General features: G+C 49.9%; 1 long non-coding RNA gene across 1 annotated transcript; it reads left to right on the top strand.

Annotated features, from left to right (window-relative positions):
• The first annotated feature begins 13,119 nt into the window (after positions 1 to 13,119).
• Positions 13,120 to 14,720, top strand: LOC110676330. The gene is made up of 2 exons (XR_002500276.1): positions 13,120 to 14,172; positions 14,230 to 14,720. It is a non-coding gene; the product is annotated as an uncharacterized LOC110676330 (long non-coding RNA).
• The last annotated feature ends 72 nt before the right edge of the window (positions 14,721 to 14,792 follow it).

Here is a 14,792-nt window from a genome sequence, read left to right as displayed (position 1 = left end):
CGCTCCGTTACGGCTGAAGGTACTTTTGGCACCAACATTAGCCAGATCGACATCTAGCACCGGCCAGTGCCTCTAGCAGGATTTGACCTCGCTGTTCCGTGTTACGGCTTCCCCATTCCACGGCCCAGGCATTGAAGTCACCCGCTATTACAACTGGCCTTCGCCCTGTCAGCGCGGGTCGTCATTACAGTCTCAGCATCTGCGCGAACCGCTCGGTCGACCAACTCGGAGCGCATAGCAGCTACAGAAGAGGACCCCGTTGTACTGTAGGTATTACTGTACATAATCCGATATTACCATGAGTCGAAGGTCCTTCCAGGGTTCTGAATTTTTGTATCCATGATGTGAAATCTTTAATTTTTCGCATCGTTATAAGAATGCTTTTTCCGCTCCTCACGTGAGCACTTTTTTCGCTCACACTTTTTCCCTAGAGTTACGATGGAGGATAACCAAAAATCATTCCACTCTGGGGATAATTTCTTTATCACTCCATCATATTTTCGCTCACCCACTGCTCCCGAGAATTATCACTATATGGATAAAACGAAAACTGTGCCGGCGACGGGATTCGAACCTAGAACATTGCTAAAAACAACCGCGATGCGTGCATGCGTCCATAATACCATATATACTTAATGAAAGTGATGGTACATTAAAGGCAACTGCTGCTTTGTGGTGATGGGTACAGGAAAAGTTCTCCATGGATAGGAGAGAGAAAAACAAAATTCTCACAGCTGTGGAAATATTCAATTATCTATTTTCCGCCTTTGTTTTGCTGACGGATAAAATCGTAAACCAGCATATCGCTGAAAATTCTGTGAGGGATAAATCCATTATCGTGAGAGTGAGTGAGAACTCGGAACCTTGATCCCTTCAATTACAGAGTAATCATGGATCGTTGACTTTATGATATACTAAGAGAAGCACTGAGCGCATTTTGAATTTTATTTACAAACAACACTGGCAATGACTATAGATCGTTGCACTCCTGACATAGGGCCTTATTTTATAAGTCGAGTCGATCAAAGTGACTCGACTGGAGTCACTGTCGACCAAAATATTTGCTCGACACGGCTCTGTCACTCGATTTTTCGACAGTTGTCACTCTATGTGACTGGATACTATGGGAGTCGACGGATGACATCTAAAATATGCATGCTTACTTTGATCGACAGTGGCTAAAGACAAGTCACAAGAATCTGCTCGATTTACAAATTAGACCCCCATAACCTCTGTTGCGGCTTGCAACTAGATTTGCTTGGTTAAGGACCGATGGCTCACAGGAATGGACTCTTAACAACTCAAGTCTTGAAAAGACTGTTTGGCTTCCGGCGGAGAGAAAGGCGGTTGGAACTTAACTGTACTGTATTCTTACTTGATACTTATCGCACAAAAGTTGAAAACAAACTGAATGAATTGCTTGCGCATGCAAGCCACTTATATATGTTACAGGTAGATGCAAACATTGGATGCGCAGCGGTGGGTTTGCGATGGAAACTTCCACTCTCTTATGTATTGCTGAACGATGCTGCAATGGGTGCGCTCAACGATGGGGACGGTTGTGGTGGTGCGTTCGCTGTACATAGCAGGCTGGATGGAGGGTGAAACGAATAAGCTCAAAGGGGATGCGACAATATGGCAACAGTGGGGTATTTCCGCTCCCTATCCTGATGCCGCAAACCGGGTAGCGAATGCAAGGGTGACGATGGAATATTCCGCTGTGCCTGCTGCCACCGCTCTCAAATTGCTTCTTGTGACGTGGGACGGACATTCTCCCCCGGTTGAGAACTCGTATCAACATTTTCTTCCAGCGAAGGGTGAGGTTGTCCTCGATGGGAAGGATGGAAACCTTGTTGATGTGAACGCCGGGAAGGTCGTATTGCTGGCAAAAACATCGACGGCTCGACCTAAACCGTCGTCTCCTGGTACACAGCAGTGATGCGTCCTAGCTTCCAGTTCAGCGGTGGTTGCGTCTTGTCAGGAGTAAAACAACTAAACCAGGGCGAAGGTTTGTTGTTTTCCGTAGATTTTTCTTCGAGGTTGATGAGAATTGAGGTAATCCTTCGTCCATGCTCGCCAAACAGTGGCTCCTCGCATCAATTGCAGGTGTTGGCCAACGGTTTTAGGCGATGTACGTTGATATCTTCCAAGGACGGCTCTGCTGGAGCAGTCAGTGGGCGACCTATCAGATAATGTGCTGGAGTGATGACCTGTGGGTCTGATGGATAGTTTGGAAATGCTGAACAATGGGCGAGAATTCAGGATTTGCTTCCAATCTCGGCCATAACGGTTGCCAATTCCTCGAAGGTTAATTTTACGTTGCCAACGAACTCGCTTGAGGTGTGTTTTAGTTGACTTGACTGTTGCTTCCCAAAGACCACCAAACTCCGGTGCATCTGGTGGGATTGAAGTGCCACTGTATCTCGCGAACTTGGCAGAAATGTTGTATTTCATCGACAGTGCGTTGATCTTGGAATTGACGATACAACTCGTGAAGTTCGTTGTTGGCTCCGTGGAAATTCGTGGCGTTGTCCGAATGGATTTCTTGGACCATTCCTCTTCGACTGATGAACCTCTTCAAAGACGCCAAAAAAAGCATCTGTTGACAAATCGGACACGACTTCCAGATGCACAGCCTTGGTTGCCATGCAAACGAAAACTGCAACATATGCTTTCACGATCTTTGGACGATGTGTGCCTTGCTTAACAAGGAATGGACCGGCATAGTCCACGCCAGTTACAGCAAACGGGGGCGATGGAACAACACGTGATGATGGAAGGTTCCCCATTAGTTGCGATGTTTCTCCAGGCCTTACACGGAAGCATTTCACGCATGCTCGTGTAACTTGGCGCACCGTTGACCTTGCGTTGAGCAACCAGTACCTCTGACGAATGGCACTGATTAAACCAGCTTGTCCAATGTGTAGATGTTCTTCATGCAGAGTAATGATCAGCTTTCTGGTGAGCGGGTCCTTGTCGGGTAGAATAATCTGGTGTTTTGCTGCGTACGGCAATTTTGAGTGATCCAATCGTCCACCCCACTCGTAACAGCCCGTCTTCGTATACTGGATTCAGGTTACCCAGTCGCTTGCATGGTTGATTGGAGATCACACGTTGAATTTCTTCACCAAAGTGTTTCTGTTGTATTACCTTGATGACTGCTTCGGTTGATCGACGTAGCTCTTGGACGGAGAGATTGGTTCCCTGACCAAGATCGGTTGACCGTGATTTGCAACATCTGCTGATGAAACGCAAAACGTAGCCCATAATGCGTTGAATTTTGTGGAACGAACTGAAGCCGGCGAAGAACTGGAATGGTTCGCATCTGACGGCTGGTGCTGCTATATTGGATTTCAACTCCGGAAGTTCAAATTCAGGAATTTCTCCGGTGACTTCGATGTTGTAATCGGCTGATGTCAAGAACCTTGGGCCGTTCCACCAGAGGCTGTTTTTTTTTAAATCCTCCGGTAGTTTGTCCACGGGAAACGATATCGGCAGGATTGTCAGCTGAACGGATGTATCTCCACTGATACTCACTGGATGCTGACTGTATCGTGGCCACACGATTTCTCACGAACGTTTGTAGTTGGATCCAAAGGTTTTTTCAGCCATGCCAGAACTATAGTGCTATCCGACCAAAGCACAACTTCACGAAAAGGCATCTGAAGCGTTTTGATGACTTGGACGACCAAATTTACCAGAAGGAGCGCTGCACAAAGTTCCTTTCGTGGGATGGACAGTTCGTGTAAGGGAGCAACCTTTGACTTGCTGCACAGGAGGCGAAGGCATGCTGATCCGTCAGTGAAAATACTCCTCAGATAAATGCATGCACCATACGCAACGTTCGATGCATCGGCGAATCCATGTACTTCATGGTGCGATCGTATCAGGAAACGTGACACATCTTGGAACGTGAATACGACCTAGCTCGGGTAATGTTGACTGCAGCGTTTGACCATCTGTCCTGGATTTCATCATCAATGGGATCGTCCCAACCGGCAGACGTGCGCCACAGCTGTTGTACCAGTAGTTTAGCGATGACAATAACAGGAGCGAACAATCCGAGAGGGTCGAATAGTTTTGCCACCTCGGAATAGATGATTCGCTTTGTAGTTGGTTGACTCGATGATGGCGGAATGCTTGGTGGATTAGCGATCATAAAGGTGTCGATGTTTGGGTCCCACAAAATTCCGAGTACCTTGATGACTTTGTTCGGACCGTACTCGTTGAGTGTACTTGCTGCTCACGATCTTCGATTGGTATGCGTTGGATGAATTGTTACGTTTAATTTTGTTTTGCTTAGATAGTATGCTTTGAAAGCCTAATTAGTTGTTAAGCAAACGATGAAAAACACAACATTTAAATTGCATTGCTCCGTCAAACTCGGTTCGAGAAACCCCGCAAAGCCTTGCTATGCCACCACATTCAGCCGACGTACATTGCAATCATTCAATGACGATCATCAACCGGCCAGCAGAGTCAGTGAACACGATCACGCTGGGAGAAACTGGGGAGATAATCGGTATCAGTACACATACTCGAACAGCCATCATCCCAACCAGAGGCAGCTACCACACTAGGAGATCATACCGTGGACAAGTGAGAAGCGTCGCCACCACCCACATGAGAGCACGAGAGAAAGAATGGAGCGAAAGATCCGTCGGCATCATCATGCTGGAGAAGTTAAGTTCAACACGGCACGCACACCATTAAAGCTCGCCGGCAGAACAAGTGAACGATCGCAAAGGAGTGGAGTTTAATTGTCTTCCATCTGTAAGCCAAACCGCGTGTGCCGTTCAGTCGGCGGTGAGAATTTCCATTTCGGAATTGAACAAAGTGCGTTCGTTAGAAAACCCCTCGAAGACGGCCCACTGGATTAGCTGATCTTATTCTCGACCGGTGAGCAGGTGTAACACCCGGAAACCAGCGCAAGAAATCGATTGGCCAGAGGGAAGAACAACAGGCCAAAAGAAGCTAAATCCGCGTGTGGCTTTCCAAGAAGGAGGGATTCGTCGAAAAACCAGACCGTCTGGATTGTCGGCCGCCATTGCCGAAAATCATTCCCGATTGGAAATAAATGACTGTCCACGCACGGACTCTGGATTAAACACGCTAGGTGGAGACAATCGTGTGAAGAGCAGGAGAAAGTCGAGAATCATCACCGGCCAAGCCGAAAGCCAACTCGATCGCCAGAACCATCCCGACAGAAAGCGACTTAGACCGGATCACGTCGCAGAGCAGAGAGCCCCTCTAGAAGGGTAAGATTCGCGCTAGCTGATCTGCAGAGAATTTTGCTGACGTTTCGTCGCCTGCAGGGCTCTTTTCTTTCTTGCAGTTTTGCGCACTCAACGTGCCTAGAGGACGAGACAGGTCGCAGGGTCGCGGCGTCGTAAATCGAACATTCCGTTCGCAATATCACCCACCCCACACACGAAGAGCAGTCGCGCCAAGCAAGGCGCGCAGCAAAGAGGATTTCCGTAGCTGAGTTGCCACGACATTCAGGCGAGACGCGTAATACGGAGGTTTGCTGTACCGGAGGAGTTTTGATCGGGGGTGTGCCTATCGAAAGGTGGTGGATATGTTGGCTAGGAAGGTGGCAGCTGTGCAGCATCAACAGGACCGGTGCAAGGCTTCCCTGGAAGACTATCCGGTGGCGTGAGAGCATGCAGAATCAGTGAGTCCTAGAGTTTAAGAGCAATGCATATTAGCTTTTAAGAATCCTAGTGCAGGATAGCGTAGGAGATCTCAGGACCGAGAATAGGAGGCCAGGACAGGCAAAATGTTGAATATACGCATTTAAAATGAATTTTGCTGATTTATGATTTTCGTGGTGCACTAGCCCTCAGTGTTTGTGGTCTGACTCTCTTTTCGCTTATGGTAGTTTTTGCTCTACCGGGTCGGGAAACTGCAACACTGGCGCCCAACGTAAAATCCACAACATTTAGCTACCGTAAGCGATTTTTGGTTTTATGAACTTTTTGGTTTTGTGCATTTGATTATCCGGCCTTGATAATCAAGGATATTTTAACCCTTACGCATAATATTTGATATTAAGATATGGATTATACACATTTGACTGACGAAGAAGTGACCTACGAGTTGGCTTTACGCCACGTAGTCAACCTAGGTCCGACCACCCACAGAGGGAAAGTTCTCCGCCTCAAGGCTCTAATCCAAGAGGAGAACCTCAGAGATAGTAAGCCCACTAGTTCGGAACATGTTATGAGTTCCCAATCAAATATAGAACTCTGCCAGTCGCAGGTTTCATCAGCTACATATTAGCACCGAAGCAGCCATTCGGGCAGCTGATAATGCGGCTTTGAGTCAAATCCGGACACGTCTTCATCACTATCGCGACCGTTTAAAGCTAATTCGCCCTCCGAGTGACTTGCGGGAAGCGCATGGCATGCTAACCGTGCATGTCGACGTGCTGTTGAACAAAATCAACGGGACAAGTGTAGTGAATGGTGTGCCAAGGAGTGAGAGTGTTGTGAGTCAAGCGCCATCAACCGGCGCAGTGAGACGAAGCGGTGGCGAGAACGAAGGAGCAGTCGGAGGAGCACGAGACAACGAAGACACTGGTGAAAGAGAGTTTAGACAGCATGCCACATCACCACCACCTCCCTACCATCCCCGGGATCGCAATCCATGGAACTCCACGACACGGGAACACCAGTCGCTAGAAACCCGTGAACTGCAAGCAAGGATAACGGAGATGCAGGAGAGAGAACAGCGGATGCGGGAAGAATACTACCGTATGCGAGATGATCTGGAACGATTGATTCGCCGAGAACGACCGGCGCCGGAGCGAGTGGACGAAAGGAGAATGCAAAAGGCGGTGCACAACTGGCCGTTTAAGTTCCGTGGTGAAAAGGACACGACGTTACTCAACGTATTCTTGGATCGCGTAGAGACCTTCGCGAGGTCGGAAGGAATGAGCGATGCCACACTTTTGAGCTCCATCAAGCATCTTCTCCAAGAGGACGCCATCGACTGGTATGCACGAGCAACGTCGCAGAACCTGTTGCGAACCTGGGAACAGTTCAAGCGAGAGATCCGCAGAGAGTTTTTGCCCAGCGGTTACTCCCAAATTCTTCGCCTGGAGGCCAGCTTCAGATTCCAAGGAAAAGAGGAATCTTTCGCGAAATTCTATCGTGATATATCGGCTCTTTTCCGCTTTGTGGATCCACCTATTCCGGACGACGAGAAGTTCTTTCTGGTGAAGAAGAATATGAACGAAAACTACGCAGCGATCGTCACAGCAGCAAGACCACGTTCATTGGAAGAAATGGTGGAAGTATGCACCGGATACGACGAAACGAGAATGCTCCTGAACAGACAACGCAGAATTCCGATTCCGCATAGTGCGCTACTCGAACCGAACTTCGCTACGCCAGTATCGACCAACAGACCGCCACCGATTCAACATCAGCAACAGCCACAGCGCTTCAGCAGAATCCATGTGGTGGAGGCGGAAGAAAGCATTTCCGAACAGGAACCAGGTGAAGAGCATTGTGAAGACCCTTGGCAACACACAATTGACGAGCTGGTGGAGCAAGTCAACACGTTGAAGCTTAACCTAGAGCGGAGAACTACGAGGCCAAGCTTTGCCGCACGCGACGAAAGGCAGTCAAGGCTGACGGACAGGTACAACCGTACCGAGGCGGACGTTCTGAGAACAGGGCGGCAGCAAATAAGGGAAGCGCAAGCACAGCAGCAGCGGCCACAAACGGCGCCATATCAGCAACGGCAACCACAACAGCAGCCGGAACAGGCTCGAAGCAGAGCGGGCTGGCAAGCGCAGCAGTGGTTTCCAACCACGGTGCAAGAACCGAACGAGAGCGACCGGCGGAGCTACCGCCTACAGCCAGAACCGATCAGGCAACCGGAAAGTCACCATGAAGAACAGCAAGGAGCTCCGAACAACCAGCGGCTAGCGATGGTTTGCTGGAACTGCGACGAGGAAGGCCACAGGTTCATGGACTGCCCAAAACCGCAAGCGATCCTTTTCTGCTACCGGTGTGGACGGAAAGGCTACTCGTTGCGCAGTTGCTTCACGTGCCGCACGGACGCGGTAAACTATCCAGCGGAGAACCAGCAGTAGAGGGGAGCAGCTCTCCGCACAACTTCGGAGACCCCTCCGGCATTCCCGAATTCGACAACATCAACTCCATCATCATCAACCCCGGAAGCGACAATCGACCGCACGCCGTTATCTCAGTGCTCGGAAAGGAGTTAACAGCCTTGCTGGACAGCGGAGCGAACTGTTCTCTGCTAGGAGGAGCAAGGGCCACGCTAGCAGAAGAATGCGGTTTGCAGAAAGGAACCGTCTGTGGCGGAATAAAAACGGCGGACGGCACAAAACATAGAATAACCAATTTCGTTTATCTTCCAATCGTCTACAACAACCGCAACGAGGTTCTTCCGGTGCTACTGGTGCCCTCCATTCCGGACTGCATCATTCTCGGAATGAACTTCTGGGAAAAGTTTGGAGTTAAAGCGGTGTGTTGCATAGTCGAATCCCAGCAGGAAGAGGAAGAAGGCAGCGAAGAACAAGAGATGAAGCAGCTGAGTCCCGAACAGAAGAGACGTCTAGAGCAGGCGATCCAAAAGTTCCCGAAAGCGGTTGAAGGCAAGCTAGGACGAACCAGGCTGTACGAGCATCGAATAGACGTAGGAAACGCACCGCCACGGAAGCAACGGCACTATCCCATGTCGCCATATGTTCTGCAGGAGGTGAATAGGGAGATTGACCGGATGATAGCGCTGGATGTGATCGAGGAGGCGCAGTTCTCGCCATGGAACAACCCGCTGGTTGCCGTCAAGAAGAAGACTGGGCAGTATCGCGTCTGCTTGGACGCTAGACACCTCAACTCCATCATGGTGAACGAGGGCTACCCGATTCCCCAGATCGCGGCGATCACCAACAACCTCCGAAGCAGCAAGTATATCTCGTCCATCGATCTCAAGGATGCCTTCTGGCAGTTACCTCTCCATTGCAGTTCGAGGCCGCTAACAGCATTCACCGTCCCATCTAGAGGCCACTTCCAGTTCAAGGTGGTGCCATTCGGACTATGTACAGCTAGCCAAGCTCTGGCGCGACTTATGACACACCTGTTCGCCGACTTAGAACCACTGGTATTTCATTACCTCGATGACATCATCATCTGCTCCGAGACCTTCGAGCAACACATAGCACTTCTAGAAGAAGTAGCCCGCCGGCTACGCCAAGCAAATCTCACGATTTCGGCGGAAAAATCGAAGTTTTGCAGGAAGAGCATGAAGTACCTCGGCTACGTGATTGACGAACAAGGCTGGCGTGTAGACGATGAAAAGATCCAAGCGATCGTGCAGTTTCCAACTCCAACGACAAGAAAAGAAGTGCAGCGTTTTCTCGGTGTCTGTAATTGGTACCGACGCTTCATCGCCGGATTCTCACAACTGGCGGCACCACTTACGAACCTGACGTCAGGCAAAACGAAGTTCCGATGGAGCCCGGTCGCCGAAGAAGCGTTCCTAAAACTGAAAGCAGCCCTGGTTTCGGCACCAGTGCTAGCAATGCCGGACTACAGCAAGCCATTCGCCATAGCGTGCGACGCCAGCGACACTGCAATAGGAGCGGTGCTAACACAGGAGGTCAGCGGTGAGGAGCACCCAATAAGTTACTTCTCGCAGAAGCTTTCGTCGTCGGAAAGGAGGTATTCGGTGACAGAGCGGGAATGTCTCGCGGTGATCAGAGCGATCGAGCAGTTTAGAGGATACGTGGAAGGAATCCGGTTCATTGTGTACTGCGATCATGCGGCGCTCAGCTACTTGAAGTCCATGAAAAACCCGACAGCGCTGATGAGCCGTTGGCTGTTGCGTCTTAATGCGTTCGACTTCGAGATCCGGTACAGGAAGGGATCCATCAACGTTGTTCCAGATGCTCTTTCGAGAACGGTAGCAGAAGCGGTGTTCACCGTAGATCAGGTGCATGATCCGTGGTACAGAAAGCTGGTGGAGAAGGTGAAAAGCGAAGGAGACCAGTTCCCGGACTTTCGCATAGCAAACGACACGCTGTTCAAGAACTGCCGCTGTAAGGACGGAGTCGGTGCAGTCTACCACAAGTGGAAGCAAGTCATCCCGAAAGAAGAAAGATTCCAGCTGATCCGAAGATTTCACGACGAACCAGCAGCGGCGCATCTAGGCTTCTACAAAACTTGGCACAAGATACAAGCCCACTATTACTGGCCGCAGATGCAGCAGGAGATTAGTGATTATGTCAGGAACTGTGCGACCTGCAAAGCGTGCAAAGCACCGGGGAGCAGAATGATGCCACAGATGGGAAACCCGAAGCCGGCGAAAACACCATGGGAGATGATATCAGTGGACTTTGTCGGTCCGCTCACACGTTCCAAACGAGGCAACACGGTGCTGTTGGTAGTAGTAGACTGGGTCAGCAAGTACGTGGTCGTCAAGCCGATGCGAACAGCGGATTCGCAGAAGATGGTGGAGTTCCTAGAAGAAGAAGTTTGTCTGAAGTTTTCTCGTCCACGGCTGATACTGTCCGACAACGGGAAGCAATTCGAGTCGATGGTCTTCAAATCTTGGTTGGCGAAGCACAAGATTGAACACATGAAGACAGCTTTCTACTGTCCACAGGTCAACAACGCCGAACGCGTCAACCGCGTCGTAGTAACCTGTATTCGGGCGTTGCTGGACGGCGATCATCGAGAGTGGGACGAAAAGCTACCGGCAATCACGGCGGCGATAAACGCAGCTCGGCACGAGGCAACGGGTGTGAGTCCGCACGAAGCCAACTTTGGGCGAAACCTGTTGTTGCACACAGACCTCTACACACAGCAGGAGCTCAACACGCCAGAAGATCCGAAGGTAGCGCAGGACCTGAGACTCTCAGCAATTCATCGAATCCAGAAGCTGATCATCGAGCGGATCAAGAACAGCCACCAGCGTGCGAAGCAGCGATACAATCTTCGCACAAGATCAGTAGCGTTCAAAGTAGGAGATTTGGTTTGGCGACGATCATTCGTTCTCTCGTCAAAGGCGGATCAGATCAACAGCAAACTAGAGCCGAAATTTGTTCCGGCGATCGTGAAGGAAATCCTCGGGACGAACCTCTACGTGTTGGAAGATGTTCTGAGCGGCAAAAAGGGAAGATTCCACGCGAAGGACATCAAGGCGGACTAAGCGAACGTGTTCAAGCTATGCAAACAGGCGGTGCCTGTCAACGACGAAGCAGAACGCTGAAAAAACACCATGATTGGGCACAATTACAGCGACCAGGAGGGCATAGAGAATCGATCTGATTCTGCACTTCCGTTACATCGATTTGAAGACATCATCCACGGGGATCTACGTTCCTAGAAGCGAGATTCCGGACCGGACGAACTATGTACACAGGCGGTGCTTGTAGACCAACAACAGTAGCGATCAAAAAACACCATTTTGGGAGCATCAACCACGAAGACTGAGTGAGACGAACCGCTGCAATAAACACTCACCTCAGCGACACCGATGGTGAGCCGATAGCAAGGATTTCCGTTCATCCGAGCGAGGTTCCGAAACGTTAAAGCTATGTCCGCAGGCAGTACCGGTTAACCATGAGTACCACGCTCCAAAACACGTACCAAGCGGGAAAATGACAGGAAGTCAGGTGTGATGAGCAATAACTTCGATACGACTACCTCTCCACCTCGACGTTTCGTCAGCTTTGTTGTAGATCACGATCATCGCAAGAGACAGTACACGATTTGCGATCCCATCCTTCAGAAATCAGGACAGGTACAGTAGCAGGCAGGAGAAACAACGAGCGGTACCGAAACACTTCCATCGCGCCAGGAAGCGTACCGCGCGCCGTTCGCGAAGCGGGAGAAATCGCACCCTGTGTCTTTGGAAACGGGAGCAGGGATCTCGGCAGTGCACCAGCTGGCTTTCGGATAGGAGGAGTGGAGAGTCGGAGATCGACGACCAACCATCGGTTCGACGCGGCTCAAAGCTTACGGCCACTATCAGGCGCAGCGAAATCGCATCTGGTATCACTGAGAGAGGAGGAGTCGAGGCGAGGCCTACAGCGGGCGAGGGAGATTGGGACCCTGAAAACCATCGTGAGTAAGGAGGCTCCAAATACCAACAAGAATAACGCAGCAAGACATCAGCCTACAGCAGGCGAGGGAGATTGGGACCCTGAAAGCCATCGTGAGTAGGGAGGCTCCAAATACCATTACAAGCACCTAGCAAATCGACAGCCTACAGCGGGCAAGGGAGACTGGGACCCTGAAAACCGTCGTGAGTAGGGAGGCTCTAGATACCGAAAACAGGACAATGAATCAAGCGCAGCGACATCCCGAGAAGCACCATCATCAAGCTATGTCGGCAGCATGCTGCCAACCAGGAAGAGAAACGCTCACAACAAAACACACCTAGTGGTCATGCCGTTAGCCGATCGTGACAAATCGAGCACATCAACAATACGACCACCATCACTACATAGAGCTATGAGTGGCACCACTACGAAGAAACGAAATACGATCTCGGCGATCCAACCAATCCACGACTGGAGCGGTGCACACGAACCCTCAAGTGTTTCCAGTCAATTCGAATGCGTGGCCAAGGGTTAAAGATCTGGGGGTCGTCATGGAATCTTCATCCCAAAGGTAACGCGACCAGGGGCGCGGTAAAACCCTATTTCTCGGGCCCATGATGATTTAGTCGCGGAAATGCTTCTTTCCTCAGTATATCCGCACAAACCAAAACAAAACCATTTTTCCTTAGTCTGTAAATATAGCTTCTTAATGTTTAGTGCGAAATTAAGCCTATTTTAGTCAACACAGTAGGCTAGAATCCAACATGAATGAAGATTTGCCGTAGGATTTGATGAAGCTGGACAAGGACTTTGGTCAGAGACGATTTGAGAGGTCGAAGAATCTGCCAGGCGCAGCTGGTGTAAAGTTTGGTATAGATTAAGATTACATAATTAAGGCGATAGTGGAGATCTGATTTGGCAAGCAGCCGAGGCTTGCGTATGATGAAGTTTAGTAGAGTTTAGGCACACGATATAGCTTGAGGTCTGCTCAAGAGCTTAGTTGACCAACTTGTCTCTGACCATCATCCTGAAGGATGAGTGAAGTTTTTGGAATTTTTCATAAATCGCTTGATCAACGATTTATGAAAAATTCTTCCGCTACGGTAGAGTTATGTTACGTTTAATTTGTTTTGCTTAGATAGTATGCTTTGAAAGCCTAATTAGTTGTTAAGCAAACGATGAAAAACACAACATTTAAATTGCATTGCTCCGTCAAACTCGGTTCGAGAAACCCCGCAAAGCCTTGCTATGCCACCACATTCAGCCGACGTACATTGCAATCATTCAATGACGATCATCAACCGGCCAGCAGAGTCAGTGAACACGATCACGCTGGGAGAAACTGGGGAGATAATCGGTATCAGTACACATACTCGAACAGCCATCATCCCAACCAGAGGCAGCTACCACACTAGGAGATCATACCGTGGACAAGTGAGAAGCGTCGCCACCACCACATGAGAGCACGAGAGAAAGAATGGAGCGAAAGATCCGTCGGCATCATCATGCTGGAGAAGTTAAGTTCAACACGGCACGCACACCATTAAAGCTCGCCGGCAGAACAAGTGAACGATCGCAAAGGAGTGGAGTTTAATTGTCTTCCATCTGTAAGCCAAACCGCGTGTGCCGTTCAGTCGGCGGTGAGAATTTCCATTTCGGAATTGAACAAAGTGCGTTCGTTAGAAAACCCCTCGAAGACGGCCCACTGGATTAGCTGATCTTATTCTCGACCGGTGAGCAGGTGTAACACCCGGAAACCAGCGCAAGAAATCGATTGGCCAGAGGGAAGAACAACAGGCCAAAAGAAGCTAAATCCGCGTGTGCTTTCCAAGAAGGAGGGATTCGTCGAAAAACCAGACCGTCTGGATTGTCGGCCGCCATTGCCGAAAATCATTCCCGATTGGAAATAGATGACTGTCCACGCACGGACTCTGGATTAAACACGCTAGGTGGAGACAATCGTGTGAAGAGCAGGAGAAAGTCGAGAATCATCACCGGCCAAGCCGAAAGCCAACTCGATCGCCAGAACCATCCCGACAGAAGCGACTTAGACCGGATCACGTCGCAGAGCAGAGAGCCCCTCTAGAAGGGTAAGATTCGCGCTAGCTGATCTGCAGAGAATTTTGCTGACGTTTCGTCGCCTGCAGGGCTCTTTTCTTTCTTGCAGTTTTGCGCACTCAACGTGCCTAGAGGACGAGACAGGTCGCAGGGTCGCGGCGTCGTAAATCGAACATTCCGTTCGCAATATCACCCACCCCACACACGAAGAGCAGTCGCGCCAAGCAAGGCGCGCAGCAAAGAGGATTTCCGTAGCTGAGTTGCCACGACATTCAGGCGAGACGCGTAATACGGAGGTTTGCTGTACCGGAGGAGTTTTGATCGGGGGTGTGCCTATCGAAAGGTGGTGGATATGTTGGCTAGGAAGGTGGCAGCTGTGCAGCATCAACAGGACCGGTGCAAGGCTTCCCTGGAAGACTATCCGGTGGCGTGAGAGCATGCAGAATCAGTGAGTCCTAGAGTTTAAGAGCAATGCATATTAGCTTTTAAGAATCCTAGTGCAGGATAGCGTAGGAGGTCTCAGGACCGAGAATAGGAGGCCAGGACAGGCAAAATGTTGAATATACGCATTTAAAATGAATTTTGCTGATTTATGATTTTCGTGGTGCACTAGCCCTCAGTGTTTGTGGTCTGACTCTCTTTTCGCTTATGG

The sequence above is a fragment of the Aedes aegypti genome, chromosome 2, assembly GCF_002204515.2.
Source record: "Aedes aegypti strain LVP_AGWG chromosome 2, AaegL5.0 Primary Assembly, whole genome shotgun sequence".
Classification (NCBI taxonomy): Eukaryota; Metazoa; Arthropoda; class Insecta; order Diptera; family Culicidae; genus Aedes; species Aedes aegypti.
This window is presented reverse-complemented; position numbering and strand designations above follow the sequence as displayed.